We start from the raw sequence: 12,411 nt of genomic DNA on the forward strand, positions 1-12,411 counted from the left end.
GCGCTACCCTGCAAGATCAAACCTTGTGTCTGTGTATTATATTCTTTCTGCCTACCCCATGCAGTGAGAACTAAAGAAAACCTAGATATGGCTTTTTTCCTTCCCCAAGGAGTATGGGGTAGAAGAGTGGCAGCACTACTGTCCTTTCCATGTAATCAACTTGAATAAATAATCTTGGGTAGGCAGCCTTAAACACAGTGTTCCTTTGTCTGGTAACTTGCTGCTACTGTGTTTGACTTAAAAGCATTTGTAACAGAGAAGAGCTGTGTCCTTGAATACCTGACATCCAAATAAAATTAAGTGTAATGCCACTGATAGCAGATAAGTGTGAAAGATCTTGTGCAGGCAGATTTCAAATATTAAAAATTTCTAACACTTCTAATAGCTAATGTGTCAGTGTGCTATTTGTTGGGAAGATAATCTCTTTTTCCAGTCCCTTGTTCTTATGCAATCACTTTACAGCTTTATTTCTCTTATCAATAAGCATGTCCTTCTCCTTGGTGTCCATTACAGCATGGGTCAAAGTCACTGTCTTCTATACATTTCAGCCCAGACCAAAATTGCATATGTCCTCAAAAGTGTTGAACAAGACCTTTGAGACCAGCAATGTTTGCTGTGTCATTCAGCACAAACATTTGCTTTGGTGTCTAGAGACAAAATATGCATGCAGAAGTGAAGTAACTAGAATGAAAAATGCATATTTCATTTGATGGTGGAGGGAAGCCTGCCAAGATATGGAATGGCAAAAATGTTGTTTTGTGAACTCCAAGAATTATATGATTTTTATATCACCAGAATCTGACAGTGTTTTCTGTCCCTTCACAGCTCCGTGTGTTTTTTCCAGTTTGAGGCAGCTGCATCATGATGTGTTGGATGAATAAGTGGGCAATGAGGGAGAAGGTAAGAAGATAATGATTTACATATAGAAATGGGAGCTGAAAAGGAACAGTGGTAATAAAATCTAGGGGACAGTTTCTGTGTAGGAGCCTGGGAGACCTGAGGGTCCAATGTGTTTCTGTTACTGGCATTTGGGTGATGTTAAGGCAAGGCATCCAGATAACTGAAAAAATGTCAGGGACATGCTTTGGGTAATGCTTTAGCTCTTACAATGTGAAGTGTTTGATAACAACTAGAATAGTATTATCCTCCTGCCTGTGAAACTGACTTTGGGGAAGTCATTTAACATTTAGATCTGAGTTTTCCACTTCTGCAAAATATGACTGATTATACTGTAGAGGATAGGTTTATCCTGTATAGAGGATAGGTTTGTCTTTTTACTGTAGAGGATAGGATATGCACAGTTAGTTTACTGAGGAAAGGCAGGAAAGACTTTACCCTTTGAGGAAGCAGCTTTGAGAGGAAGCTGAAGAGGGCATTTCCTGACCCAGAGACTGTGCACTTTGGAAAGGGAGGAAATCTTCCACTAGCCTAAGGAGAAGGAGAACGGTATTGTCTCCATACTGTTTCCCAATAATAAATAATCTCCAGCTGAGATGAGTTCATGCTGCTGAGGTCTCAGGTGCAGCAGCAAAATTTGATTTCATCTTGTATCAAATCTTGCACAGGTTGCTTTTTACTAAATGCTGTCCTAACCAGTCTGTCTAGATTTGAAATACCGTGAGCGCTGACATATGAATTCACCTTCTACATTCTGATTGCCAATTTGCCTTTCTGCATCAGAAAGCATGATACTGCATTGGCTGAGTGAACTGCAGCAGGCTGGTTGGACTGGTCTGCACAAACAAAGAGTTGATTCCAACTGCCCAGTACTCCAGCTGTATCACAGGTCTTCACAGCACTGCTAGAGTTATTGTGGCAGAGAGGGGAGTATATAAACACAGTTAATTAGACTGTTCAGGTCTGATTTCCAGCCCATTTTGAAAAGTCAAATTTCTATTTGCAGCTACAAATTCACAGCATTTATGGTGTAATTTGACATGAAAAGTTCAGAATTTCCACAGTTGTTCTTAGATTTTCTGTGGATTTTCTGTTCTAATTCTCTCAAACATTTGCGATTTGCCATTTGCTGTTCTGGATGACATCCCTTTGCATATCTTTTTTTTACATTGTAATAAAAAACAAGCTGATCCATTACCGAAATATCATCCCAGTCATTTGTTTCTTGCTAACAGCAAGGCTGCCTTCTGCCAACGGCAAATTTATGGGAGATATCCCTCACCATGCCCTGTCATCTTCCCTCATCTAGCTCTGCCTAGAAATCTTTCTTTTTCATTCTCTGCCCTCTGAAGTTTACAGTGAATTCTGCCTTTTTCTGAAAATACTGTGAAACTTCTCTCGGAGATTCTTTTATTGTTACGCATTTTCTTAACCAAATATGTATACATTGCCTTGTTTTTAAATGTGACAATATGTTACACTTCACCTGCATAAAACTTAGACTATTCTGCAGAGTTCATTAACAGAATGGTCAGGTTCAGGAATTGCATTTTATCTTAAGGCAGCGGAAGTCACAATGTTTTGCGTTTTTATGTCCTGTCCCAGACTGGCAAATATAAGAAAATCCCTTACTCATTTCTGAAAGAAAAGATTCTTGAATGGTAGGAGAAGCCTACCCAGAAAAAGAAATTGCTTTGACTTCCTAGTTAGAAGTCTCCCAATGGATTTAATATATAAGATTTTGCAGCCTTCCTATTCAATTTTTTTTACCTCATTTGTTGTTGTAAAAATTAAGTAGACAGAAAAATGATACTTCTCCAGTAAGTTCTGGCCAAGGGAATGAATCATGGATAGTACTTCTGTAGTCTATCCTTTCTCTTGGGTGACTACCCATGTTTGGAGCCTGGACTCTGTGTGTTCTCTCTGCGGTGATTGACAAGAGAGGTACCCCCTGAAGGCAATTCAGTCACCTTGCTGAAGTCTGATACAGGTGCTCTGTAGTAGTTGCCCTCCTAAGCCACTTTGTATTGTTTGTACAGAGAGCCTACAGAGCCTAGATGTCTAACATAGGCATCTAATTTACCTGCTTAATGCAAGCCATCTGAAGGCAGCCCTGACCTGTGGAAACAAGATGGCATCAGCTTGTAATAGGGCTGGCCAGCAGTGGGGTAGCTGTACTCTCAGTATTTGGGAATGAAAGGGATTCTGGGATAGCAGCTTGCTTTTCTGTTCTTGCTTCTACACTCTAATCACTGTATTCTAGTTCATTAATGCATTTTATCTTATTCTGAGTATACCTGCCCCCATGGCTTCAAATATCTTGTCTTTATAGCTAAAATAAAGTTTCATCTCTCTCAAGGATCTGATTCTTGGGGAATGGCTTTGTTTGTTTGTTCCTGCCTTTTTTTTTTTTTTTCCCTTTGCTTTTTAAAAAATATTTTTAGTTTTAAGAATTGAGTAAGTGATTAGAAGCAGAAGAACAGAAGCTAAAGTCACATATGGGAGCAGCACAGCATCACTCCTGCAAAACGAATGTCTAATGGATGCTCTCAGAGTTGTAGAGGTCAGATGTACATTGTGTCCTGTGGAACCAAGTCAAATTTTACCTCAGTTCCTGCACTGACTCCTGTATTGGCTGATGTGGCTTTTAAAGACACCTGGTCTATGAAAACACTAAACCCAGGGGCACAGTTAAAATACTGGTCATGTGAATATAGCCTAGAGTCTTTCTCCATCAGAGTAAGACAGGGATAATAACGCTACCATGCTTTGCAAGACAATTATGGGGCCAATTATTTTAGTTTGTTAGAAGTTTGGATATGCTGTCCTGGGAGATGTATGAGCACAGTTGATAAATAGAGGGAGTGAAAAATGTTCCTCCATGTTTCTTCCGTAATACATTTCTGAGACTGGTAGTATGCAACCTTCAGCAGTGTTTTAATTCACTCTCTTGAAAAGAAAAGCATCTCTCTCTCTCTGTGGTACTGCTTGCTGTTTCCCAGTTTGAAATCAACTAGCAGAACCCCAGAGGGTTTCTCAAACGGCTAACCATTAAACACAGTCAGGAACAAAGATCAATTGAAAACACATTTAGAATTAAGCTTCCTGGCCTGCTTTTAATTTTTTCAAATCAGCATTGGGAGTTATTACTGTGGTCAGTCTGGCCTTTTATTGTCCTATGTCTTTTTCAAATAAACAATCAACTTCAGGGATGTCCAACTGCTTTCTGGTTGAGTTGTGTTTTTTTTAATATCTTCAAATATTCCCGAAGTTATTAAAGGATTATGAGTTTAAATGCAGAAGGCATTAAATAGAATCATGTTATTGGAAACAGAACTGTATTTATGAGTCTAGAGGGAGTTTGCAAGAAGCTCACTTTGCAAGCAGAATTTGGGTCATGGCACCTTAAAGCTTCTGTAGCTTTCTTGAGTCTGGGATCTGGATTTCTGGCAGACTGAAATATTATTTCTGTTTAGATAGAGCTATACAGACACAAAAGGATATATAGCTCCAAATGGTTTACAGTTCAGATAGGAATCAGGAATAGTCAGTGGTTTGGCTCAGCTTACCTATGCCTTTAGGGGATAGAAGGGGAATCCTAAACAGTTTGTAGCGAGCTCTGGGCATTAAAATGACTGAGGCACCTGCAGTTCTGTTCATGGCTCTCCTGTGTGTAAGGTGCCTCTCTCTTTTGTGTAAGGTGCCATGCTACTGAATTGCCATCAGAAGGATGATTCCAAGCACATCATTTTGTTGCAAATCTTGCAATAATTGCTGGGTTTGGCTTTAGGTTTTGTTTCTTTTTTTTTGGCTTTTTTTTTTGCTTTTAAGACAAGCTACTGTGGCCTGCTTTCACAGTTTAGAGGATTGCTAGGATATTTGAGTGTTAAAAGCTGATGGCAATATAGCATCACTGTCACACACCCCAATCAGAGATCTCAGGCTCTGAGTCAGTATGCTGAATCTTTTTAAGGGAATAGCATTAGTGATAGCTTCAATATACAACAGGCTACTCATTATGAATAATGGTAGCCTAGAGCCAGCTAATTATATTTGCAGGGTGGTTTTCCTAAAAAGCAGATGTTGGACAGATGGTAGTCAGATGATCAGTCATGCCACCATCTACAGTAAATCTGAGGGCTGTGGGGAAAAAGGTAATGTGTGGAACATACTTCTCATTTCTGTGGGAGCCTTGTTACTTTTTTATGGGTATATAAAAGCTCACAGAAATGTAAGACTTGTTGGTTAAGAACTGTAGAGCTGCTGATGTTTGGCTACAACAAGTTAGCAAAACTTCACCATGATGTGCTTGTTACCCTTGCGTGACTGTAAATCCTGTAACAGAACTTTCCAAAGGTGATGAGACTGCACGCTAGCCAAAATTTTGCAGAAACCTTTTTTAGGCTGGAAACTACTTCGTTCTCCTTTTATTCATTTTCCTTGAAAACTTTTATATGCTTTTTTTCAGTCTGCTTTCTCATGGCAGCTCTCTATGCTGTTGTGTTGCATGTCAATATCATGGGAAGAGTATTTCAATATTCTGTTGCAACTGAGGTGCTCAAGCAGATACAAATGTCTGCATAGTGACTTGGAGCACAGTCTGGTATTTAACATGGCTTGCATTAGGTAGTGTTCAGTCTTTATCATCTTTGTTCAGCATGGAAACCAGAATTTATTTCCTGTGTAATAGCAAGCCTTTCCTAAGACATAATTCTGACTGTGGGTTCACAGTCAGATTTTAATGTATCTTAGTTGTTGCTAAACACATTTGTTTTTTCAGCTGAAGTCAAATTACAGGACATATGCTATGCAAAGAGAACATGGTGCTTAATTGTTTTAAGTGGTATGTCCAGTTTGTGTCGCCAGAAGTTCTGGGTTTTGGGGTAGAACTTTTGCAAAGGCTCAAAGACTGCTCCATTAAAATGAAATCTTTGATTTCCATTGCCCTTTAATCAAATACGCACCAGAGCTTCCAGGGATTGTAATACTGTATCAAGTTGAATTTGGCTCTTTTGCAGCCCATCAAAAGAAGTTGTCCTTGACAAAAACAATATTTTAAATATCTGCTCACAAGCAACAGAGCCAAAAGGTTTCTATTTCATTTGGCAAAATACCGTCCTGAGAACAAGACTGTGACCTGAAGCAGAGCCAAAATAAGCTCTAACAGATGCTTAGCCTAGAAAACACTAGACTGAATGGCTAAAATTGTTAGAGTATATAGGAAAAGCGAAGGGCAGCTACCTAGTTCTGCTTCTGACTTGCTGTGTGGGCAAGCTGCACCCCTTCTGTTCTAGCGCTCTGCCAACTAGAGGACCCATCTCACCTGTCTGCCACCTCACTTCAGCTTCTGGGCCTTAATCCATTTCTGGCTGTGAGGGCTGCTGTAGTCAACAACAGAGCTTCTGTTCATAATCGCTGAGGAGTCTAATTTTGTCCTTTCCCAATAGACTCTGTTTAGCTTGAATAGTGAAAACTCTTTCAGAGGCTTTGCTCTGGCCTTCCATTCACACTTTCCATACTGCATCCAATACTTGCACTTAAAAAATGTTTCAGATTCTCATAACATTCAAGAATTACAAAATCTATGCTCCTGTGATGACTGAAGTTGATCTAACTGGCCACATATTTCTCCTTGCCTTTCAATTTGCTGGTTCTGGCCTTTATCTGTCCTCATATAGCACCATCTTTGCTCTGAGATCTGGTGAGAAAGTTAGTAACTTTCTTGGTGTCAGTTCTGTTAGTGCCGAGAAGGGATGTGGGACTCTGAGGCAAGGACAGAGCACGCCAGCAGTTTGGATTGGTTCAGGCTGTGTTAAAAGTACAGCCTGATGATGCTGTTCTATGACAGTTTCTGTGCAGTTTAAACACATGATCATTCTCCAGATCCTGACAGTGAGAGGAGGTGAGGACAAAGAAACCAAACATCTGTCCCGGGGCACAGAGATGTCTGATCCATAACTAGAACTGAGATGATGAGTTCTTAAGTCAGACTGTAATCACAGGTATCACCAGGATATAAGCAGCTATTTGCTGCTCTTCTGGAGACAGTCAATCAATCTGGATATCTTTGTTCAAGAAATACCAAGTGTCTGATCAAGAAAAAAGGTAAATAAATGCTGGTCATGCTGCAGTAGAGGTTGGGACAGATTCTTACCTCATTGACTGTGATGCATGCCTGGGTAGTCCTTCTACCCAGTGTAATTGATACCAGGGTGTCTTGTGAAATTAAGATTTTCTAGAGCTTGAGGTGGAGAGAAGAGCAAGTGGCAAGGGTATCAACCCTGTTTATACATCTCTAGATTTCTAAAGAAGCAGGTGTTTGTGTATGTGACTTTATTTACTTGGACTGGCTTTGACACTGGGTTTCTTCCCTCAGCAAAGTTCAGAAGGAGCTCTGCTTTTACCGCTCCCGTGAAGCCTGTGCCCATGGAAATAACACAATATGGTTGATTTACTTTGCATAAACTCCAGCATGGCTGAATCAAAGGAACAGGTAATCTCATTTCGTAACTGTTGTCTCTGAAATCCAAGATTCCAGTGGAGAATAGTGGTGGAGAAAGTTCACTGAAAAAGAAGAGTAATTTGCACTTAAAAATACGCAGCATATGCTTTCTCAGAAGCATGCTGTGATGTGATGTATATTAAACTAAGTTAACATTAGTGGCCACAGAGCACTCTTAATGAACAGGAGATATCCTTTGAAAGGTGTTTGTTCACCATTTTTTCAGTATCTTCTCTTGGGGGTTCCACAAGCACTGACTTGGGCTTGTCACAATCTTGGTAAATTATTATCCTGATATTATTCTAAAGAGGTGGTATGAGCATGGTGATAGCAGACAAAGCTCTTGGGAAGATAGGATCCAGGGGAAGCCATTGAAAATCTCAACTTGGTTAAGAGCATCTGATTGTCCCTAGAAGTCTGACATTGTACTAAATATGCATCAGCACTGTGTTACCAAGAATGCATCCTGGGGAAGAGCACTGCCACAAAAATCTCTTTCCCAGTATTTCCTAGGATTCAGTTTGGCTGCATCTTGAACAAGATCACTGCAATGGCAACTGCTTGGTTTGTATGGCTTGGGTAGAGCTGGCTTTGGGAGATATCTGAGCTTTAATTTGCTCACTGCTCCAGACCTTGTGAAGTCTGGTAGAAGAAGAGGCTTTCTTCATCCTGTATTTAAAGAAGCCTCAGTGGATTGCTCTAAAGAACTGGGGTATTGGCTTCATCTTCAAGTTAATGAAACCATAGCAACATGCTGTGGGATGCAGGAGCTGACGGGCTATATATCAAGGGTGGTTCAGTCTCCGTGAAAGTGAGAGTAAGCCTCCAATACATGATTTTAAAGAATTCCTACAAGTTTGGTTTGCTCTCTGCATTTAACAGTGAGTGGTCTAGGACATAAATAAACTGTTTCATCTACCTGAAGCTAGATCTACTTGCTTTAATATAACTGTGAGGAACTCTGTCTTCACAGAGGAACTAAGCATAATCTGAAACCAGTTGTCTGTCTATAAGCATACACAAAATCACAAAAGCAAGACATGCTGATTATTGGCTAGAAAACACCAGGGAAAGTTAGGTGGCTCAAGGAGCAGCAGGCATGTTATCCTCTGTAATGAGGGAATTTATTTTCCAGTCTGGTTTGACCTCAGATTGTATTGTTCATTTCCTTATCAGAATTGGTGATCTATAAACCTAGGACACCATCTTTTAAATAATGCCTGTATCATTTATCACAGTTTTTCTCTCCATCTCTGGCATTGTGAAACCCTTCAATTCAACAGAACTTGAATTACTGAGGTGAACCTCTTTGGTGTACTTGTAGGGTATTTAAGTGCCACCCTTAAGAAGCCATTTGCAATGCCCCAAACACTTACTGATGCTCTACAAAACCAAATTACAAGCAGTGTTTATTCCTGAGCATTATTAGCTTCAAGTATTTCTGGCTCATAGGAAATCTTAGCTTAAGTCTATCCCAATTCAGAATAAAACCAGTGTTTGCAGTTATCTGCAAATCAGAAATTTTTATGTAACCCCTTGGAAATGGCAATTGCTACATGAAATAATTTGTTTCCTTATTACACAATGAAGGGTTGAGCAAGCCAGAACAACTGATTAGAACTGGGAAGCTTTGAGATTCCCAGCCCAGAGCTTCTGCTTTGTGAGGAGGACTACTGGAAGCCCAGAAGGTCTGTGCTTTGCCTTGAGTTCTCTAGGTTCTAGGTTACCTTGGACAAGAAGAGTAAGGGCCTTTACTGCCTGTACTCCTGGTTAGTGCACTAAATTACTGGATTAATCAGACTAGACTAGAAATTAGAGTAGATAGGGCTTGAGCTAACTTGATTTCTTTTTAATTTTTTGACCAGGTCTACCAGTGAGGTCCTACCTGCTTGTAGTCTTCTAGCAACTGGCAAAACAAAGAACTGTGTGTATATAGAACTGTAACAGGATGTGTTTTTACCTGAAGAGGTACTTGGGTTTCTCAGTCCTGAGACTGGGTTGAAATTTAGCACAGAGAAGTGCACTGGCAACTAGAGAAGAATTAAATACAGCAGTGCACCTTACTTGGGATGCACACTTGCACTGGGAATATGTGATCCTGTTCTACTCTCAGTTTTTGGTGTGTGGGTCAGGAGTGAGGAGGGTGAGAACACTGATGCATAAGCAAATATAAGGGTTGCAGCTCATAGCAAGGCAGGGTCTGCTTAAAATGTCTAATATGACACAGATTAAACCAATTTGTTTTTCCATTAAAGAGAAGCTAATAATGCGCTTATAAGCATTTTTTCTGACTATCTCCACGCAGTTTATGTCTGTAGAGTGGGAGATACCTGCATAAGGTTAGATATTGTGTTGTGACTAGAACAATGTGTTTTAGGGTAGTGAAATACTTAGTGCACTGCCAGGTGTTCTTGGTCAGTCAAGTTTCAGCTGCTTTTGGTTCATCTAAGACATGCCTATTGTATGAAAACTGGTTGTGATTTGATTTCCTAAACCTTACTTCTGAAGTATTGTGCTCCAGTATAAGGATTTTTGAAGGTCTGGGTTCATTCATCAGCATCTTCTAAAGCATTGGTGTCAAGCTGTTCAACATGTTCCTTGAGCACAAATGTAGTCAAAAGTGTAGAAGTGTTCTTTATGCAAAATTGCAGGAGTGTTTCCATTAAAAGCTATTGTAACTCCACCTGCCTATGTGAATCAGCAGGATTAGTCAGCTGGTGGCATTACATGGAATAAAAAAGCTGGTTTTTACTTAGGAGGAACTTGTCTTGAAATTTTTTGCACTTTTTTTTTGGATGGCATTGTTTATGTTGCATTTTAAGAGATTGTTGTGTTTTACTGACATTTCCTGTTTTCAGTTTTGATGATGAACTACAGTGTCATTTCTGTCCCACAGGGAGGACAGAAAGGAGTTCATCTTCCTTTATGTTGTAAGTAAATGGTCTCATGTGGTGGGACTTTTAAGTGCCTGTTATTTGTAGCAGGAAAATAATGAGGGTTTTATATCAGCTCTCTAGTTGCCTGTCCGTATGACTGAATGAGTTGAAAGTTGATGACTTTGCATTGTAGTAATTTTGAGAACTTTATTTGGGCAAGTGACTTTCTTTCTTGGGGTTCCTGACATCTGGAAACTATATGCAAAGCAAGCAAGTGAATATGAACTGCCACATTTGGTTGGTTTTGGTTTACAGGCCAGCCAGTAATTCATACTTACAATTCCTTCTCAACTACTGCAAGGGATGGCAAGATAACTCTGCACCATAAGAGTGTCTTCCCAAAGAAATAAAACAACTCCATTACCTAAATGTACCAAAACTAATAGTAAATAACACATTCCCCTGTATGTCGTCTGTGACCTGTTCAAACCGAGCAATGCAGCTTGAGGATTGGCTCCATGAACGTCTGAAGAATTGATAGATCCACCCTCAATCCAAACATGTCTGGGTGGTTCTCCTGTCCTCAGAGGAGGGGAACCAATTCTAGGAGCACACTCCCTAGCCTGTTACACAACTCAAGCATGCAGGCACTCAAATAGGTGATCTTGATGTTTTCAGCTCCCTAAAGAGACTGACCTTTTTGCCTCCACTTTCAGGAACTCTGCTTGCCTTCTCTGTGTGTCAGGGAGGGCAATGGGAGTGGCTTCTAATCTCTCTGTAAAGCAATGTGGAACACCCTAGTGTGTGGCATTGTTGAGGCCCCACAAGAAGGGACTTCTTGCAGCAGACAGTGGCAGGGCAGAGCTGACAGATGTAATGATGAGCCAGAGGCACTGCAAGGTTCAATGCACAGCTTAGGAAGAACCTTTTAAGTTGTGTTTTATGTGTGTGAGGCTATGCTATTTATCCACGTTTTATAGGGCTTGTTTTTACCTATAGAAAGCACTGTTAGCAATATTTAGACAGATCTTCAAAGCATCATCAGATGTTTGAGACCAACAGTCAGCCTCAGTTTTGTTGAGACGGTAATTTATACTAAGAAAAATCAATACATGAGGGCTTTTACAGCAGAGGACACAGCTGTACAATAGAAAAGTAGGATGTTGGAGTCTGTTGACTTCATATATACAATGCCATTGATTTGAAGAGGTATATTGTAATTTTGATTCCTAGAAGGCCATTTCTCTTCTTAGTATGGAGAAGGGACAAAATGGTTTCCTGGAGAGCTAGGGGCTTGCAGCATGCTGGGAATTGGAGTGTGTCCAGTATAATGGCTAATAGAGGTAGCTGTGGTAGTACTAGTGTAAAGACATCAAAATTCTGGGGATTTGGCTGTGAAGTATCTGAATATATCTCTTGAGAAAGCTTTCTTCTTGGTTTCAGTGGAGACTCAGGTGCTGAGGAAAAAGGAAGAGACTAAGAAAAGAGATGGAAGAACTTGTAAGCAAGATTGCTTGTGTTGGATTCTGGATGAACAGCAAAATCCAGTTTCCACTGCTGTTGGGACTTTTTAAACAGCAAGAAGATAAATCTGTGAAGAAGGAAATATACAAATCTACAAGATGGAGGTATATGAGAATCCTTGACATAACTTAGAAACACGAAGTTGGTCTTAGTGTATCTATTTGGTAAATCCTCTGTTACAGTTCTTGCTGCTCCTCAGAAAATTCTGCAGACTTGTAAACCAGCTGTTTATTTCCTTCAGTCCTAATCTTACGTTTGCAAGAAAAAGTGTTTGGAAGCTTGAACTTAGGCTGAATCATCTTTCCATTCCTTCAAATTGTGGTCACAGAAGCTGGTTCTGATGCTCATTACTAGTTAACCATGATATCTAAACTGCTGAATTTGTCTGCAATTTGTTCTGTTACTGGGTACTGTTAGAGTGGATAAAGGAAAAGTCCAGCAAAATAATAACAATTATGTTGGTGTAAATATGTAGGTCCAACCACCAATTTCTTGTGATAGTATTGTAACTGTATGTTTTCCTTTTCTGCCTATAAAATGTGACAAATGCTTTCTTCTTCCCATCATATATAAAATTATATGCTCTTTAGGATGGCGACTTTTCCATTCATA

At 39.9% G+C, this 12,411-nt stretch overlaps 1 long non-coding RNA gene across 1 annotated transcript; it reads left to right on the plus strand.

Moving 5' to 3' along the window:
- Positions 1–821: 821 nt before the first annotated feature.
- On the plus strand, positions 822–10,248 carry LOC121659955. Its single transcript, XR_006014516.1, has 3 exons — positions 822–900; positions 7,274–7,390; positions 9,265–10,248. It is a non-coding gene; the product is annotated as an uncharacterized LOC121659955 (long non-coding RNA).
- The last annotated feature ends 2,163 nt before the right edge of the window (positions 10,249–12,411 follow it).

This window comes from Corvus kubaryi, unplaced genomic scaffold, assembly GCF_017639235.1.
Source record: "Corvus kubaryi isolate FWS band 111438036 unplaced genomic scaffold, C.kubaryi_AGA036_p1.0 138, whole genome shotgun sequence".
Taxonomy (NCBI): domain Eukaryota; kingdom Metazoa; phylum Chordata; class Aves; order Passeriformes; family Corvidae; genus Corvus; species Corvus kubaryi.